Here is a 19,953-nt window from a genome sequence, read left to right on the forward strand (position 1 = left end):
ATAAATCAAAAAATACTCTCAAAAGCATGCCACGTCAGCTCCATCATTAATTGCAGAAATCTGATTTTTATTAATAGAATAGATAGAATAGATTATATATCTATTATCTATTATATATTCTATTATATATCTCTAATTTTACAATAAAAAAATGTCACTTTCTCATTGCAATTGAAATTAAATATTTTCCTCCAAAATTAAGAAATGCTCATCTCCTCCTTACTAATTTTACAACTAAAATGTGCCACATGTCACTCCCGTATTGCAATTGAAATCAAATCTTTCCCTCCAAAATTAAAGAGTTCTCTCATCCTCCCTCTTCCTTTCTCTATTTCTCTCATTCCTTCAACCACTCTATCTATTTTATATATCATTATCAATATCAATGACTAATTACTAATTTGATAATCAAAATGTGCAACATGACATTCTTTAATTGCATTATAATTAAAATTGAAATACTAAAATTGAAATTGAAATATACCTTTATTATGTATTATATATTACTATCTAATTTAATAATCAAATATGTCACATGACACTCTCTTATTAAAATTGAGAGAAAATATTTTTTTTTTCAAATTTAATAAACTCCCTTCCTAAATTCTCTCATCTAACTCTCTCTATTTTTCTATTTCTCTCTACTATTTTTACTCTATATATAATTTATATTTTATATTAGTAATTTAACAAATCAAAATATGTCATTCGATATTTTTTTTACAATTAAAATAATTTTTTTATTCCAAAATTAACAAACTCTCACTCTCACTCTCATTCTTCATCTTTATCTTTCTCTCTCTTTTCTCTTATTCTCTATTTTTTCTATTTTTCTCTTATTCTCTATTTTTTCTATCTTTCTCTTCTACAGAAAATAAAATTAACAAAATAATATAATTTAAATAAAAACTATTATTATTATTGTTATTATATACATAGTTTTTTAGTTTTTTATTAGTTTTAAATTTTCACCGCTTATCTTTTTAATCTATATTTTCATTTCTCTTCTTTCAAATATTTATTACATATAATTTGGAGAGAATACTAATGTTATAATTAAAACTTAGAATCAAAATTTAATTGTTTTTAAAAAATTAATTTTAAGTTAATTTTATAACTATCAGTATAATTTTTTTATGCTCATACCTAATTATATTTTTATATACATAAAAAATATTATTTTTAAATAACAAGTATAAAAATTAATTATTTCTATTTGTACAACAGACTTAACAGTTAATACCTAATTAAATATAAAAATATACACGTTAAATTATTTTAAATTTTAGATAGCGAATGTTAAAATTAATTATTAATAAAAAATTAGAATTTTCATATAAAAATGATAACTAAAAATTTTATTATTTAATTTTTTATCTACAAATATTTTGGTCTTTTTAGTCAGAAACTTTTTATTAATTTATGACTTTTTTTTATAAAAGTAATTTAATTTTATAAATTTTTTATACTATATATAATCTATACTGTTAAAATAAAATAGACTATAATTTTAAAAAATTTATATTTTGTAATATTATTATAGATAAAAATCCTAGTTTATATATAATTTTTTATATGATTTCCTGGTCATTATTCTCTCTGGTCCTCCAACATCCTTAGTTTGGGATATAAATTAAACAGAATGATGATGTTGACCACACTTAGTAAAGTGGTGGGTTCAGGTTATGATGGGGGCTCAATTAGTACTTATCAGCAACTACAACCTTATACTCACTAAATGTTTGCAGCCACATGATTCCATGAATTGTTTCACTCTATTTCTATGCATATGCTTATTAGGTTGTTGTGTTGTTAGTGTCATGCAGAGCATTTTTGTTTTGAGAATGGAATTTAGTAACTCCATACGCTCATTTAATCGAATAAGTGAGATAATTATTCGGCTAATTTAAATTTATTAACGGTACGATCTAATTAGTTAGTAATAAGAAGGAATTTGAGAGATTAAATTTTTATAGTGGTTCTTGACATTGACCTTGTGTACTAAAATCGTCTCTAAAATTTTAATTGTATCAATTATGTTTTTGAAATTAAAAAAATTACACTATATTAATCTTGACCCGTTTTTTGTTAATGACGCGCTGACGTGGCTTAATGACGTGGACCTTTGGTGACACATGGCATGCTGATATGGATGGTTATGCCACGTGTCACAATACTATTTGTTCACGTGTCATCCACTATGTTATCGTTATATGTGTACCAAATTGGTCTCTTACTTTGCATCAAATGATTCATTTTAGTCCCTGAAATTAAATGTCGTGCACCAAATTAGTCCCTTCATCAATTTTTTTCCTCATTTTTTTGATAAATTTAAAATTCTCATTATATATTTGAATACACTAGTTTTAATTTTATCTTTTCACAAGTTATTTATATACAAATACTTTTATAAAATATTTTTAAAATTTTAATTTTAATTATACAATTTTTTTATAATATTTTATTAAAAGAATTATGTAAAATATTGATATTGATTTAGAAAAGAGTATTTTGTTAAGAGTATAATAATATTCCTTAATATAATTTTTTTTAATATTTAATACTTTAATAAATATTTTAAGAATACTTGATAAGGTACTTGTTAACTAATATAAATTCATTATTCTATCTATTTTAAGAATGTCTGATTTCCCGTATAATTGACTTCTCACTAAATTAATAATATAGATTTATACTGTCGATTATAATAATTCATTTTATCTATAACTTAACTAGGCGACTTTTTCATATATTACATACACTATTAATCAATATAAGTATTTATTGTAACCAAGACTTGACCAGTATTAAAATAGATACAAATAAACACAAGAGACAATAATAAAATTTTGGTTTTAGTTAACATGTGCTCTAATGATATAAGTTAAAATTATTAATTAAAAAATTTATTATAAAAATTTGTATAATAAAAAAATATAATTAATGTATAAAAAAAATAAAAAAATTAATGAAGGGACTAATTTGGTGCACGACATTCAATTTTAGGGACTAAAATGAGCCATTTGATACAAAGTAAAGGGACTAATGTAGTGCACATGTAACGATGACATAGTAGATGATACATAGACAAATAGTATTGCGACACGTGGCATAACCACCTATGTCAGCGTGACATGTGTCGTTGATTGCCACATCATCATGTCGTTATACGTGGCCAAATCATGAATAGACACGTGTCACCAAAGGTCCATGTCATCAAACCACATCAGCACGTCGTTAATAAAAAACGAATAAAAAATTAATATAGTGTAATTTTTTTAATTTCAGGAATATAATTAATACAATTGAAATCTCAAAAATAATTTTAGTGTACAACATCAATCTCAGAGCCACTATAAAAATGTAGTAGATTTGAAAACTAGAAAAATGAAACTGATATTAATTATAAAAAAACTAAAGTTAAACATATCGTCAGAGGACTCTCAATTTAAATTATTATTATTGGAAATATCTTTTGGTTTTTATTTCTTATATATCATCTTCTATACATCAATCTTTTAAACTTATGTTTACGGAAAGAAATCTAATATTTATTGTGTGGACCTATTTATATTATTCCATATGTATGTTCCCAATTCTCCGAAGTTAGCTTTATATTTATTATTGACGAAATAATACATTAAACATTTAAATTGTGAAATTTATAACATTTAATAGAGTAAAATATTATTTTTATCCTCAATATTTGGAGTAAGTCTCAAAGTTGTCTCTAACGTTTGAATTGTCCTATTTAAATCTTTAACGTTTTAAAATTGACTCAATGTTATTTTGCCGTTAGAAATCTGTTAACGAAATTGACGGCGAAATAAAATTGAGACGATTTTAAAACGTTAGAGACTTAAATAGGACGAACACATTGGGGGACAAAAACGATACATAGAAATAAATTTTAATTTTATTCTTTAATAATATCAATTTTTTATGATACATAGTTATTTAATTATTTTTTAATCATATTTAAGTAAATTACACTTAATCACATTAATTTTATTCTAAAAAAATTTATTTTTTTATAATTTTACTCTTAGAAATGTTTACTCATTATAAAATATTTGTAGAATTAAAATTTATTTTTATGTATCATTTTTGTCCCCAACGTGTTCGTCCTATTAAAATCTCTAACATTTCAAAATCGTCTTAATTTTGTCCCGCCGTCAATTCCGTTAACACATTCTTAACGACAGGACAACATTGAGTCAATTTTAAAACGTTAGAAACATAAATAGGACGATTCAAATATTAGCGACAACTTTAAAATCTACCCCAATCGGGACAAAAATAATACTTTACTCTATTTAATATAACACAAAGAAAATTATCTACTTAGGCAATTTGTGACCGTAATAACAATAATAGAAAAAAAATTAAAATTTTAGAACTTCAAAGAAAATTTTATTTTATTTATTTAGTGGTATATAGGCATCGGAATATAATGAGTAATACCCCAAATAGGTCCCCAAAAAATTTACTATCCGACAGTTTTGTCCCCCACAAAATTTAACTAAGATTTTGATCTTGAAGTTCTCAGATATCTCTAGATACGTCCCTAAAATCGTTTGATCCGGTTAAAGTGGTGACGTGTCAGGTTAACTGTGACATGTCACCTTTAGAACATTTTGGTCCCCATCCACGTTGGACAAAACGACGTCGTATTGGAACCAGGGGCAAAACGACGTTGTTTTGGGGAGGACAAATTCGTCCCCACTTAGACAGAGAATGCAAACGGCGTCGTTTTCATGTGGGGGACCTATTTGCCTTATAATAGTATCTTAGGGGACCTATTTGACCTATAATTCGTGATGTTAAAAGAAGCTATATTTACTTCAACGCAAACCTTAAAAACACATTGACATTGGTCTGTTCATTTATCAAAATGGTAACATAAACCTGAAAACCCAAATGTAACACCCTACCATACAGAGTCTTATGCTTAAGTCATAATTCAGAGATGGCAAGGTATTACGACCTCTAAAATAAAAATTTAGTACGTATAGTAGTATGAATGATTGATTATAACTAGGAGCCTTTGTAGAAAAAGGGGTAAACAAAAATCGCAACTCAAAAGCGCAACACTCCGATCGATAACGTAACGAATAAGGGTAACTAACGCGAGATTATATATATACAAAGGAGTGTCAAAAACAGGAATATCAAGACTCAAAATCCGGCTGCGAAGATAACCGGTTCGAGCATAGCAATATATACATATGACAAAATAAGAAAAACCCCAAAGGAAACCCAAATGGACACAAATACAGAAACCTATTCTCCAAAATCTCCCATAAGAGGAGTCATCACAGTTTGTATTATTTAATGGAGATAAAAGTATCTAAGCAAAATATATAAACCAAAACATAGTCCCAAGAACAAAGGATCTTTGCAAATCTAGAAGTCTCCAGCATGCCTCAACGGGAAACCTCACGTCCTGCATCTGAAAACCACAAAATTCGCATGGGTGAGAACCAGAGGTCCCCAGCATGGTAACATCTTCCACATATATAATACATAATAATAGAGGAAAGCCGAAGGCAATCCTAGAACTTCCACCAGATAATTCAAAGCTTATAAACAAACTAAACCATAAAAGGGCATATGACTAAAGATCCTTCAGTCTAACTAATACTTCCCTTTCCAATTCCTTCAAACCTCCCAACCACCAGCAGGAGTATAATGTAGCAAACACAGTTATATCAAACAAGGAATATACAAATAGGAACAATTAAGGCATTTAGACAATTAGCAAGTAATATGCAGTCAAATAGGCAATCTCAAACAATTCATATAGTATGCATATGATGAATGCCTGTCCCTAGTGGCTGATGATATCATCTGTCGGTTATAGAGCCAACCCGACAAGTCCTGACAGTTAACCATTGGACTGTCCCTCTGTCGTGTCTCCCCAACTTAAGTCATACTCAATATAAACTTGATCATAATCATGATCCATATCCATCACCTTCACTGGTGAATATTTATGGGGGTGAGCTCATCCGGGGCTTTCACAGTGCCCGGCCACCCAGACGACATAGGGTCAAAAGAGCTTCAAGTCTCAACCTAGAGCACGTGGTGGCTAGCCACTGCTTTCTCCCAGGGAAACTCTCATCTTCGATAATGGAAGTGCAACATTCACAATTCATTCAACAGCATATATATGCATTTATTCTTAGCCATAATCATGGCTCCGCCGTAACACGGCAATAATCCAGCCATCCGGCTCACGGTTAAATCCATAACCAGCCACCCGGCTCACGGTTAAATCCATAACCAGCCGTTTCATTATCAATCACAGCCTTTCGGCCCATGGCATAACAAGCACTTCCACCACCATCCTCCGCCTCTCACATAATCATGCTTGATCCTCATTGATCATTCATTTTTCCCTTGCTTCACTCGCAAGTTACCACATTCACTAGCTCCTTTTCTAATAGCTAGGCATATCATAATGATTTAAGACATAAGTGGTGAGATCGGAGGCTTAGAAGTATGAGATTTGGCTTTTAAAACTCAAAAATCAACTATGGGATGAAAACAGGGTCACGCGTACGCGCACTCCACGCGCACGCATGGATGGCCTCAAAAACTCATCGACGCGTAAGCGACATGCATGCTAACGCGTGGATTGAAAAATAGCCAAACGACGCGCACGTGTCAGCCACGCGTACGCGTGGGTTTTCTCGTGCCCCAGGCACAACACTGGCACAGTTCTGGCATAACTCTCTGGAAAATGGCTGGGCATTGGGTGCAGCACATCGGCACGCCCGCGCACATCACGCGCACGCGTGGATGACGCTTTCGAGAAGAACGACGCGTACGCGCCAAGTGCGCCTACGCCAGGGGGTCATTCTGCTAAAAAATTTTCTAAGTTAAAACTACAGAATTCACAAATTCAACCCCCAATCTTCCGACGGACATAACTTCCTCATTTTAAATCATTTTTCACCCGTTCTTCGAACGGCATGGACATCCCGGATCCAATTTCATTTCTAAATAGATTTGGCATAAAACAGAGATCCGTAGTCCATGTTATGTCCCGTCAAAGTATGCCCAAAAACCTTATTTTTCATACAAAACCACAAAGTGCCATTTTCAAAACAAGTCATTTTCAACTCTTTTCAGAATCAATCAAAACATGCCAATTTCATCCCTTTTCTTTGAAATCAATCAAAATATATCAAATTCAACATCAAGCCTCCTCAACTCACACATTGACACTTTATCACAATTCACCAAAATCATTATCCCATCATTCTAACCCACTTCACCCAAGTGGTTCAAACCCAAACACATTGACATATCATATACTCTTCCTCATGCCAATTTCAACAACACCAATTCAAATAAATCATTATTGTACACAATCAACATCATACTCACCATCAACATGGTTCAACCCATAATTCAACCATAACCAATCATCAAGCATATATCACAACATGCATATTTCTCATACATCATACCACCAAGGCATCAATAATCATCATCACATATATGACCACATCATATATCTCAATCATTCAATAACATCAACCATTCAATGCCTATCTTAGGGCCTCTAGCCTAAGTATTTCCTACCACATTACATATTAGATACGGGAAACCGAAACCATACCTTAGCTGATTTTCCAAGCTCAACTGGAGCACTTCCAAACCACTTATCCACAAGCTCTCAAGGCCTCAAAACCTCAAAGAACAGATTTTTCACCACCAACTCCCTTTTTCAAGCTTTTCAAAATCACCAATTAAGCTCCAATATTCACATATACACAACCTAAGCCACAACCATCATACCCATACACAACATCTCAATACCCAAACATCATAGAACAACAAATTATACTAAGGTTGAGAATCTTACCATACCCAAGGTCCAAGGAGACAAGATTAGCTTTCTCCTTCAAGAGAGTTGGGTCTTATAACATCAAAGAGCCCAAAATCTCAACATTTTTGCTCATAAAACTCGAAAACAAGGCTGGAATTTCGAAGAGCAAAACGTGGCTTACCTCAAGATTAATTGTATGGGTTTTGTAGAGCTCTCCACAGTGAACGCATGGCCATAAATGGAGCGGCAATCGGAGCTCTAGATCAAAAGTTATGGTGGTTTGAAGATCAAGTGAGAGAAAGAACTTGAGAGAGTATTCTTCTCCCCCCTTCTCTCTAATTTCAACGTGAATTGAGTGTTGTGAGGAGAGAGAGTGCTGAAAACTAGGGTTTTGGTTTAGTTATGTTGGGCCAAGGGCCCACTTTGGGTCCGGTTGGCCCGATTTGGCCCGTTTGGTCCAATCTTGGTCCGAATCCTATAAAATTGGTACCGAAATTCTCGTCTCAGTCTCCTCTATCACATTTAGCCATAAAAATCACATTTTGGGCTTTCTAGAATAAATTTTCATTTATGGGTTAATTAGCCGTTAATTAACCGGGTTTTACATTCTACCCACCTAATTGGGAATTTTGCCCACAAAATTCAAATGCAATTACCTGAGAATAAATGCAGATAATCCGTTCGCATCTCCGACTCGAGTTCCCAAGTGTGTTCCTCAACACCGCCTCGACTCCATGCCACTTTGACTAATGAAACCTCTTTTCCACGCAACCGTTTGATACTAGTATCATCGATTCTGACCAGAGCCACTGGAAGCGTCAAATTTTCCCTTAACTGAACCGACTCAGGTTCCAACACTTGGCTAGCATCAGGAGTGTACTTCCGAAGCTGCGACACGTGAAACACGTCGTGTAGATTCGAAAGATGAGGTGGTAGAGCCATCCGATACGCCACTGGTCCAATCCTCTCCAGGATCTGAAATGGACCAATGTATCTAGGATTCAACTTCTTTGCTTTAATCGCCCTACCTACTCCTGTGGTTGGAGTAACCTTAAGGAAAACATGGTCTCCTTCCTCAAATTCTAAGGGCTTTTGCCTCTGATCAGCGTAACTCTTTTGACGACTCTGCGCCGTAAGCATCCTATCACGGATTTTCCTGACTTGTTCAGTGGTCTCAGCTATTGGTGCGCGAAATTGTGATCACTACACAACTTTGCACAACTAACCAGCAAGTGCACTGGGTCGTCCAAGTAATAAACCTTACGCGAGTAAGGGTCGATCCCACGGAGATTGTTGGTATGAAGCAAGCTATGGTCACCTTGTAGATCTTAGTCAGGCAGACTCAAATGGGTATAGATGATGAATAAAACATAAAGATAAAGATAGAGATACTTATGTATATCATTGGTGAGAGCTTCAGATAAGCGTATGAAGATGCTTGGTCCCTTCCGTCTCTCTGCTTTCCTACTGTCTTCATCCAATCCTTCTTACTCCTTTCCATGGCAAGCTTATGCAAGGGTTTCACCGTTGTCAGTGGCTACCTCCCATCCTCTCATTGGAAATGTTCAACGCACCCTGTCACGGCACGGCTATCCATCTGTCGGTTCTCAATCAGGCCAGAATAGAATCTAGTGATTCTTTTGCGTCTGTCACTAACGCCCCGCCTTCAGGAGTTTGAAGCACGTCACAGTCATTCAATCATTGAATCCTACTCAGAATACCACAGACAAGGTTAGACCTTCCGGATTCTCTTGAATGCCGCCATCAATTCTTGCCTATACCACGAAGACTCTGATCTCACAGAATCGCTGGCTCATTTGTCAGGCGAGCACTCGGTTGTCAGGCGATCAACCATGCATCGTGTATCAGGAATCCAAGAGATATTCACCCAATCTAAAGTAGAACGGAGGTGGTTGTCAGTCACACGTTCATAGGTGAGAATGATGATGAGTGTCACGGATCATCACATTCATCAAGTTGAAGAACAAGTGATATCTTGGACAAAGAACAAGCGGAATTGAATAGAAGAACAATAGTAATTGCATTAATACTCGAGGTACAGCAGAGCTCCACACTTTAATCTATGGTGTGTAGAGACTCCACCGTTGAAAATACATAAGAACAAGGTCTAGGCATGGCCGTGAGGCCAGCCCCCCAATGATCTAAGAACTAGATGTCCAAAGATGATCTAGAGATCTAAAGTGATCAAAAGATGAAAATACAATAGTAAAAGGTCCTATTTATAGGAAACTAGTAGCTTAAGAATTACAAAGATGAGTAAATGACATAAAAATCCACTTCCGGGCCCACTTGGTGTGTGCTTGGGCTGAGCATTGAAGCATTTTTCGTGTAGAGACTCTTCTTGGAATTAAACGCCAACTTTTATGCCAGTTTGGGCGTTTAACTCCCATTTTGGTGCCAGTTTCGGCGTTTAACGCTGGGAATTCTGAGGGTGACTTTGAACGCCGGTCTGGGCCATCAAATCTTGGGCAAAGTATGGACTATCATATATTGCTGGAAAGCCCAGGATGTCTACTTTCCAACGCCGTTGAGAGCGCGCCAATTGGGCTTCTGTAGCTCCAGAAAATCCACTTCGAATGCAGGGAGGTCAGAATCCAACAGCATCTGCAGTCCTTTTCAGTCTCTGAATCAGATTTTTGCTCAGGTCCCTCAATTTCAGCCAGAAAATACCTGAAATCACAGAAAAACACACAAACTCATAGTAAAGTCCAGAAAAGTGAATTTTAACTAAAAACTAATAAAAATATACTAAAAACTAACTAAATCCTACTAGAAACATACTAAAAACAATTCCAAAAAGCGTACAAATTATCCGCTCATCACAACACCAAACTTAAATTATTGCTTGTCCCCAAGCAACTGAAAATCAAATAAGATAAAAAGAAGAGAATGCAATGAATTCCAAAACATCTATGAAGATCAGTATTAATTAGATGAGCGGGCTTTTAGCTTTTTGCCTCTGAACAGTTTTGGCATCTCACTCTATCCTTTGAAATTCAGAATGATTGGCTTCTTTAGGAACTCAGAATCCAGATAGTGTCATTGATTCTCCTAGTTAAGTATGATGATTCTTGAACACAGCTACTTTATGAGTCTTGGCCGTGGCCCAAAGCACTCTGTCTTCCAGTATTACCACCGGATACATACATGCCACAGACACATAATTGGGTGAACCTTTTCAGATTGTGACTCAGCTTTGCTAAAGTCCCCAATTAGAGGTGTCCAGGGTTCTTAAGCACACTCTTTTTGCCTTGGATCACAACTTTTCTTTCTTTTTTTTTCTTTTTTTTCTTTCTTTTTCTTTTCTCTTTTTCCCCCTTTTTTTTCGTTTTTTTTCGTTTTTTTTTATTCACTGCTTTTTCTTGCTTCAAGAATCATTTTTATGATTTTTCAGATCCTCAGTAACATGTCTCCTTTTTCATCATTCTTTCAAGAGCCAACATCATGAACCACAAATTCAAAAGACATATGCACTGTTTAAGCATACATTCAGAAAACAAAAGTATTGCCACCACATCAAAATTAAACTGTTATAAAATTCAAAATTCATGCAATTCTTTTCTTTTTCAATTAAGAACATTTTTTTATTTAAGAGAGGTGATGGATTCATAGGACATTCATAACTTTAAGACATAGACACTAATGATCATTAGACACAAACATGGACAAACATAAAGCATAAATTTTCGAAAAACAAGAAAATAAAGAACAAGGAGATTAAAGAACGGGTCCACCTTAGTGATGGCGGCTTGTTCTTCCTCTTGAAGGTCTTATGGAGTGCTTGAGCTCCTCAATGTCTCTTCCTTGTCTTTGTTGCTCCTCTCTCATGATTCTTTGATCTTCTCTAATTTCATGGAGGAGGATGGAATGTTCTTGGTGCTCCACCCTTAGTTGTCCCATGTTGGAACTCAATTCTCCTAGGGAGGTGTTAATTTGCTCCCAATAGTTTTGTGGAGGAAAGTGCATCCCTTGAGGTATCTCAGGGATCTCATGATGAGAGGGGTCTCTTGTTTGCTCCATTCTTTTCTTAGTGATGGGCTTGTCCTCATCAATGGGGATGTCTCCCTCTATGTCAACTCCAACTGAATAACAGAGGTGACAAATGAGATGAGGGAAGGCTAACCTTGCCAAGGTAGAGGACTTGTCCGCCACCTTATAAAGTTCTTGGGCTATAACCTCATGAACTTCCACTTCTTCTCCTATCATGATGCTATGGATCATGATGGCCCGGTCTAGAGTAACTTCGGACCGGTTGCTAGTGGGAATGATTGAGCGTTGGATAAACTCCAACCATCCTCTAGCCACGGGCTTGAGGTCATGCCTTCTCAATTGAACCGGCTTCCCTCTTGAATCTCTCTTCCATTGGGCGCCCTCTTCACAAATGTCAGTGAGGACTTGGTCCAACCTTTGATCAAAGTTGACCCTTCTAGTGTAAGGATGTTCATCTCCTTGCATCATGGGCAAGTTGAATGCCAACCTCACATTTTCCGGACTAAAATCCAAGTATTTTCCCCGAACCATAGTAAGCCAATTCTTTGGGTTCGGGTTCACACTTTGATCATGGTTCTTGGTGATCCATGCATTGGCATAGAACTCTTGAACCATTAAGATTCCGACTTGTTGAATGGGGTTGGTAAGAACTTCCCAACCTCTTCTTCGGATCTCATGTCGGATCTCTGGATATTCACTCTTTTTGAGTGAAAAAAGGACCTCGGGGATCACCTTCTTCAAGGCCACAACTTCATAGAAGTGGTCTTGATGCACCCTTGAGATGAATCTCTCCATCTCCCATGACTCGGAGGTGGAAGCTTTTTCCTTCCCTTTCCTCTTTCTAGAGGTTTCTCCGGCCTTGGATGCCATAAATGGTTATGGAAAAACAAAAAGCAATGCTTTTACCACACCAAACTTAAAAGGTTTGCTCGTCCTCGAGCAAAAGAAGAAAGAAGAGAGTAGAAGAAGAAGAAATGAGGAAGAAGGGAAAGGCTTTGTGTTCGGCCAAAGAGGGGGAGAAGTGGTGTTTAGGTTGTGTGAAAATGAAGGGGTGAAGAAGGGTTTATATAGGAGAGGAGGGACTTATGGTTCGGTCATGTATGGGTGGGTTTGGGAGGGAAAGTGGTTTGAATTTGAAGGGTGAGGTAGGTGGGGTTTTATGAAGGATGGATGTGAGTGGTGAAGAGAAAGATGGGATTTAGGTGAAGGGTTTTTGGGAAGAGGTATTGAGGTGATTGGTGAATGGGTGAAGAAGAAGAGAGAGTGGTGGGTTGGTGGGGATCCTGTGGGGTCCACAGATCCTGAGGTGTCAAGGAAAAGTCATCCCTGCACCAAATGGCATGCAAAAACACGTTTTGTGCCAAATCTGGCGTTAAACGCCGGGCTGGTGCCCATTTCTGGCGTTTAACGCCAGGTTCTTGCCCTTTTCTAGCGTTTAACGCCAGTCTGGTGCCCCTTTCTGGCGTTAAACGCCCAGAATGGTGCCAGACTGGGCGTTAAACGCCCAACTGCTAGCCTTACTGGCGTTTAAACGCCAGTAGGTTCTTCCTCCAGGGTGTGCTGTTTTTCTTCCTATTTTTTCATTCTGTTTTTGCTTTTTCAATTGATTTTGTGACTTCTTATGATCATCAACCTACAAAAAAATAAAATAACAAAAGAAAATAATAGATAAAATATAACATTGGGTTGCCTCCCAACAAGCGCTTCTTTAATGTCAGTAGCTTGACAGTGGGCTCTCATGGAGCCTCACATTTTCTCAGAGCAATGTTGGAACCTCCCAACACCAAACTTAGATTTTGAATGTGGGGGTTCAACACCAAACTTAGAGTTTGGTTGTGGCCTCCAACACCAAACTTAGAGTTTGACTGTGGGGGCTTTGTTTGACTCTGATTTGAGGGAAGCTCTTCATGCTTCCTCTCCATGGTGACAGAGGGATATCCTTGAGCCTTAAACATAAAGGATTCTTCATTCACTTGAATGATCAGTTCACCTCTATCAACATCAAACACAGCCTTTACTGTGGCTAGGAAGGGTCTGCCAAGGATGATAGATTCATCCATGCATTTCCCAGTCTCTAGGACTATGAAATCAGCAGGGATGTAATGGTCTTCAATCTTCACCAAAACATCCTCTACAAGTCCATAAGCTTGTTTTTTTGAGTTGTCTGCCATCTCTAGTGAGATTCTTACAGCTTGTACCTCAAAGATCCCTAGCTTCTCCATTACAGAGAGAGGCATGAGGTTTACACTTGACCCTAAGTCACACAGAGCCTTCTTGATGGTCATGGTGCCTATGGTACAAGGTATGGAAAACTTTCCAAGATCTTGTCTCTTTTGAGGTAATTTCTGCCTAGACAAGTCATCCAGTTCTTTGGTGAGCAAAGGAGGTTCATCCTCCCAAGTCTCATTTCCAAATAACCTGTCATTTAGCTTCATGATTGCTCCAAGGTATTTAGCAACTTGCTCTTCAGTGTCATACTCATCCTCTTCAGAGGAAGAATACTCATCAGAGCTCATGAAAGGCAGAAGTAAGTCCAATGGAATCTCTATGGTCTCATTTTGAGCCTCAGATTCCCATGGTTCCTCATTAGGGAACTCATTGGAGGCCAGTGGACGTCCATTGAGGTCTTCCTCAGTGGCGTTCACTGCCTCTCCTTCCTCTCCAAATTCGGCCATGTTGATGGCCTTGTACTCTCCTTTTGGATTTTCTTCTGTATTGCTTGGAAGAGTACTAGGAGGGAGTTCAGTAACTTTCTTGCTCAGCTGTCCCACTTGTGCCTCCAAATTCCTAATGGAGGACCTTGTTTCAGTCATGAAACTTTGAGTGGTTTTGATTAGATCAGAGACCATGGTTGCTAAGTCAGAGTGGTTCTGCTTAGAATTCTCTGTCTGTTGCTGAGAAGATGATGGAAAAGGCTTGCCATTGCTAAACCTGTTTCTTCCACCATTATTGTTGTTGAAACCTTGTTGAGGTCTCTCTTGATTCTTCCATGAGAAATTTGGGTGATTTCTCCATGAAGAATTATAGGTGTTTCCATAGGGTTCTCCCATGTAATTCACCTCTTCCATTGAAGGGTTCTCAGAATCATAAGCTTCTTCCTCAAATGAAGCATCCTTAGTACTGCTTGGTGCATTTTTCATTCCAGACAGACTTTGAGAAATCAAATTGACTTGTTGAGTCAATATCTTGTTCTGAGCCAAAATGGCATTCAGAGTATCAATCTCAAGAACTCCTTTCTTCTGATTTGTCCCATTGTTCACAGGATTCCTTTCAGAAGTGTACATGAATTGGTTATTTGCAACCATTTCAATTAGCTCTTGAGCTTCTGTAGGCGTCTTCTTCAGATGAAGAGATCCTCCAGCAGAGCAATCCAAAGACATCTTGGACAGTTCAGAGAGACCATCATAGAAAATACCTATGATGCTCCATTCAGAAAGCATGTCAGATGGACATTTTCTGATCAATTGTTTGTATCTTTCCCATGCTTCATAGAGGGATTCTCCTTCCTTCTGTCTGAAGGTTTGGACTTCCACTCTAAGCTTACTCAATTTTTGAGGTGGAAAGAACTTTGCCAAGAAGGCATTGACTAGCTTTTCCCATGAGTCCAGGCTTTCTTTAGGTGTGAGTCAACCATGTCCTAGCTCTGTCTCTTATAGCAAAAGGGAATAGCATAAGTCTGTAGACCTCAGGGTCAACCCCATTAGTCTTGACAGTGTCACAGATTTGCAAGAATTCAGCTAAGAACTGATGAGGATCTTCCAATGGAAGTCCATGGAACTTGCAATTCTGTTGCATTAGAGAAACTAATTGAGGCTTAAGCTCAAAGTTGTTTGCTCCAATGGCAGGGATAGAGATGCTTCTCCCATAGAAGTCGGGAGTAGGTGCAGTAAAGTCACCCAGCACCTTCCTTGCATTGTTGTTGTTGTTGTTGTTGTTTTCGGCTGCCATAGTTTCTTCTTCTTTGAAGATTTCTGTCAGGTCCTCTACAGAGAGTTGTGCCTTAGCTTCTCTTAGCTTTCGCTTCAAGGTCTTTTCAGGTTCAGGGTCAGCTTCAACAAGAATGCCTTTGTCTTTGTTCCTGCTCATATAAAAGAGAAGAGAACAAGAAAATATGGAATCTTCTATGTCACAGTATAGAGATTCCTTGAGGTGTCAGAGGAACAGAAAAATAGAAAGAATAGGTAGAAGAATTCGAACTTAATTAGATAGAGTTCGAATTGTGCATTGAGAATGAGTGGTACTCCATAAATGGAAGGATGTGGGAAGAGAGGAAGAAATTTTCGAAAATCAAGTGAAATATTTTGAAAACATTTTTGAAAAACTTTAATTAATTTTCGAAAATCAAGAGTGGGAAAGAAATCAAGTAATTTTTTGAAAAAGATTTTGAAATTAGAAATCAAAAAGATATGATTAAAAACTGTTTTGAAAAAGATGTGATTAAAAAGATATGATAAAAAAAATTATGCTTTTAAAAAGATATGATTGAAAAGATATGATTTGAAAACAATTTTAAAAAGATTTGATTTTAAATTAATTGCCTAACAAGAAAAGATATGATTCAAACATTAAACCTTTCTCAACAGAAAAGGCAACATACTTAAAATGTTCAATCAAATCATTAATTGTTAGTAAGTATCTTTGAAAAAGGAAAGAAATTGATTTTGAAAACATTTGATTGAAAAGATATGATTTGAAAAAGATTTGATTTTGAAAAACTTTGAAAACTTGAAAAAAAATTGAATTTGAAAACAAATCCCCCCTTGTGCCATCCTGGCGTTAAACGCCCAGAATGGTGCACATTCTGGCGTTAACGCCCAATGCACTACCTTTTGGGCGTTAAACGCCCAACCAGGCACCCTGGCTGGCGTTTAAACGCCAGTCTGTCCTTCTTCACTGGGCGTTTTGAACGCCCAGCTTTTTCTGTGTAATTCCTCTGCTGCATGTTCTGAATCTTCGGTTCCCTGTACTATTGACTTGAAATAGAACCAAGATCAAAAAACAATGCATGCAAGACACCAAACTTAAAATTAGACACTAGACTCAAACAAGAAACATAAAAATATTTTTGGTTTTTATGATTTTTATAATTTTTTTGTGCTTTTTTGAAAATTATATGAAAATAGAAAATAAAGGTTTCAGAATTCTCAATTTGGATTCCAGGAATCATTGCAATGTTAGTCTAAGACTCCGGTCCAGGAATTAGACATGGCTTCACAGCCAGCCAAGCTTTCAAAGAAAGCTTCGGTCCAAAACACTAGACATGGCCAATGGCCAGCCAAGCCTTAGCAGATCATTGCTCCAACAGCAAGATTGATAGAAATCAACAAGCTCTTGTGATGATAAGTTGAAACCTCGGTCCAATAAGATTAGACATGGCTTCTCAGCCAGCCAGACTTCAACAGATCATCATGAAACACTAGAATTTATTCTTAAGAACTCTGAAGAAAAATACCTAATCTAAGCAACAAGATGAACCGTCAGTTGTCCATACTCAAAACAATCCCCGGCAACAGCGCCAAAAACTTGGTGCGCGAAATTGTGATCACTACACAACTTTGCACAACTAACCAGCAAGTGCACGGGTCCAAGTAATAAACCTTACGCGAGTAAGGGTCGATCCCACGGAGATTGTTGGTATGAAGCAAGCTATGGTCACCTTGTAGATTAGTCAGGCAGACTCAAATGGGTATAGATGATGAATAAAACATAAAGATAAAGATAGAGATACTTATGTATATCATTGGTGAGAGCTTCAGATAAGCGTATGAAGATGCTTGGTCCCTTCTGTCTCTCTGCTTTCCTACTGTCTTCATCCAATCCTTCTTACTCCTTTCCATGGCAAGCTTATGCAAGGGTTTCACCGTTGTCAGTGGCTACCTCCCATCCTCTCATTGGAAATGTTCAACGCACCCTGTCACGGCACAGCTATCCATCTGTTCTCAATCAGGCCGGAATAGAATCCAGTGATTCTTTTGCGTCTGTCACTAACCCCGCCTTCAGGAGTTTGAAGCACGTCACAGTCATTCAATCATTGAATCCTACTCAAAATACCACAGACAAGGTTAGACCTTCCGGATTCTCTTGAATGCTGCCATCAGTTCTTGCCTATACCACGAAGACTCTGATCTCACGGAATGGCTGGCTCGTTTGTCAGGCGAGCACTCGGTTGTCAGGCGATCAACCATGCATCGTGTATCAGGAATCCAAGAGATATTCACCCAATCTAAGGTAGAACGGAGGTGGTTGTCAGTCACACGTTCATAGGTGAGAATGATGATGAGTGTCACGGATCATCACATTCATCAAGTTGAAGAACAAGTGATATCTTGGACAAAGAACAAGCGGAATTGAATAGAAGAACAATAGTAATTGCATTAATACTCGAGGTACAACAGAGCTCCACACCTTAATCTATGGTGTGTAGAAACTCCACCGTTGAAAATACATAAGAACAAGGTCTAGGCATGGCCGTGAGGCCAGCCCCCCAATGATCTAAGAACTAGATGTCCAAAGATGATCTAGAGATCTAAAGTGATCAAAAGATGAAAATACAATAGTAAAAGGTCCTATTTATAGGAAACTAGTAGCTTAAGAATTACAAAGATGAGTAAATGACATAAAAATCCACTTCCGGGCCTACTTGGTGTGTGCTTGGGCTGAGCATTGAAGCATTTTTCGTGTAGAGACTCTTCTTGGAGTTAAACGCCAACTTTGATGCCAGTTTGGGCGTTTAACTCCCATTTTGGTGCCAGTTCCGGCGTTTAACGCTGGAAATTCTGAGGGTGACTTTGAATGCCGGTTTGGGCCATCAAATCTTGAGCAAAGTATAGACTATCATATATTGCTGGAAAGCCCAGGATGTCTACTTTCCAACGCCGTTGAGAGCGTGCCAATTGGGCTTCTGTAGCTCTAGAAAATCCACTTCGAATGCAGGGAGGTCAGAATCCAACAGCATCTGCAGTCCTTTTCAGTCTCTGAATAAGATTTTTGCTCAGGTCCCTCAATTTCAGCCAGAAAATACCTGAAATCACAGAAAAACACACAAACTCATAGTAAAGTCCAGAAAAGTGAATTTTAACTAAAAACTAATAAAAATATACTAAAAACTAACTAAATCCTACTAGAAACATACTAAAAACAATGCCAAAAAGCGTACAAATTATCCGCTCATCAGCTATCATTTCCGGCCCCAACAAGCTTTTCTCTCCAGCTTCATACTAACATAGCGGAGATTGACATTTCCTCCCATACAAGGCCTCATACGGTGCCATTCCGATGCTCGCATGATAACTATTATTGTATGCAAACTCCACCAATGGCATATACCGATCCCAACTCGCTGGTTGGTCCAAAACACAAGCTCTCAACATATCCTCTAGTGTTTGGATCGTCCTCTCAGATTGACCATCTGTTTGAGGATGGTAAGCCGTGCTCAAGCTTAATCGGGTTCCAAAAGCTTTCTGAAATGCACCCCAAAACCTTGAAGTGAAACGAGGATCTCTATCAGAGATTATAGTAGTAGGTACACCATGAAGTCTCACAATCTCCTTTATGTATAACCGTGCTAGCTCCTCAAGGGTGTAAGTCATACGAATGGGCAAAAAGTGAGCTGATTTCGTCAGTCGGTCCACAATCACCCAAATAGCATCAAAACCAGCCCTAGTCCTTGGCAATCCTGACACGAAGTCCATTGCAATACTTTCTCACTTCCATTGTGGAATCTCTAAAGGTTGCAACATCCCTGAAGGTCTTTGATGTTCCATCTTTACCTTTTGACAAGTTAAGCACTTTGAAACATATTCCGCCACATCATTCTTCATACCCGGCCACCAAAACATCGCCTTTAAATCATGGTACATCTTAGTACTTCCCGGGTGAATGGAGAATCCACTTTTGTGTGCCTCCTTTAAGATATCTTGCCTCAAAGTGCCAACATCCGGCACAATGATCCTACCCTTGAACCTCCATAACCCATCTTTTTCTTCCGACACTCTCCACTGTTTCCCTTGCTCAATAGCCGGTAACACCTTCCATAATGCTTCATCATTTTGATGAGCCTTTAGGAGTTCGGACTTAAAGTCACTTGAGATTTCTAATCGGCT

General features: G+C 37.2%; 1 non-coding gene across 1 annotated transcript; it reads left to right on the plus strand.

The window, feature by feature from the left end:
* Window positions 1-15,289: 15,289 nt before the first annotated feature.
* LOC130958216 (small nucleolar RNA R71) lies at window positions 15,290-15,393 on the plus strand. Its single transcript, XR_009077349.1, has one exon. It is a non-coding gene; the product is annotated as a small nucleolar RNA R71 (small nucleolar RNA).
* Window positions 15,394-19,953: the final 4,560 nt, after the last annotated feature.

The sequence above is a fragment of the Arachis stenosperma genome, chromosome 10 (genome assembly GCF_014773155.1).
Source record: "Arachis stenosperma cultivar V10309 chromosome 10, arast.V10309.gnm1.PFL2, whole genome shotgun sequence".
In the NCBI taxonomy this organism is placed as follows: Eukaryota; Viridiplantae; Streptophyta; class Magnoliopsida; order Fabales; family Fabaceae; genus Arachis; species Arachis stenosperma.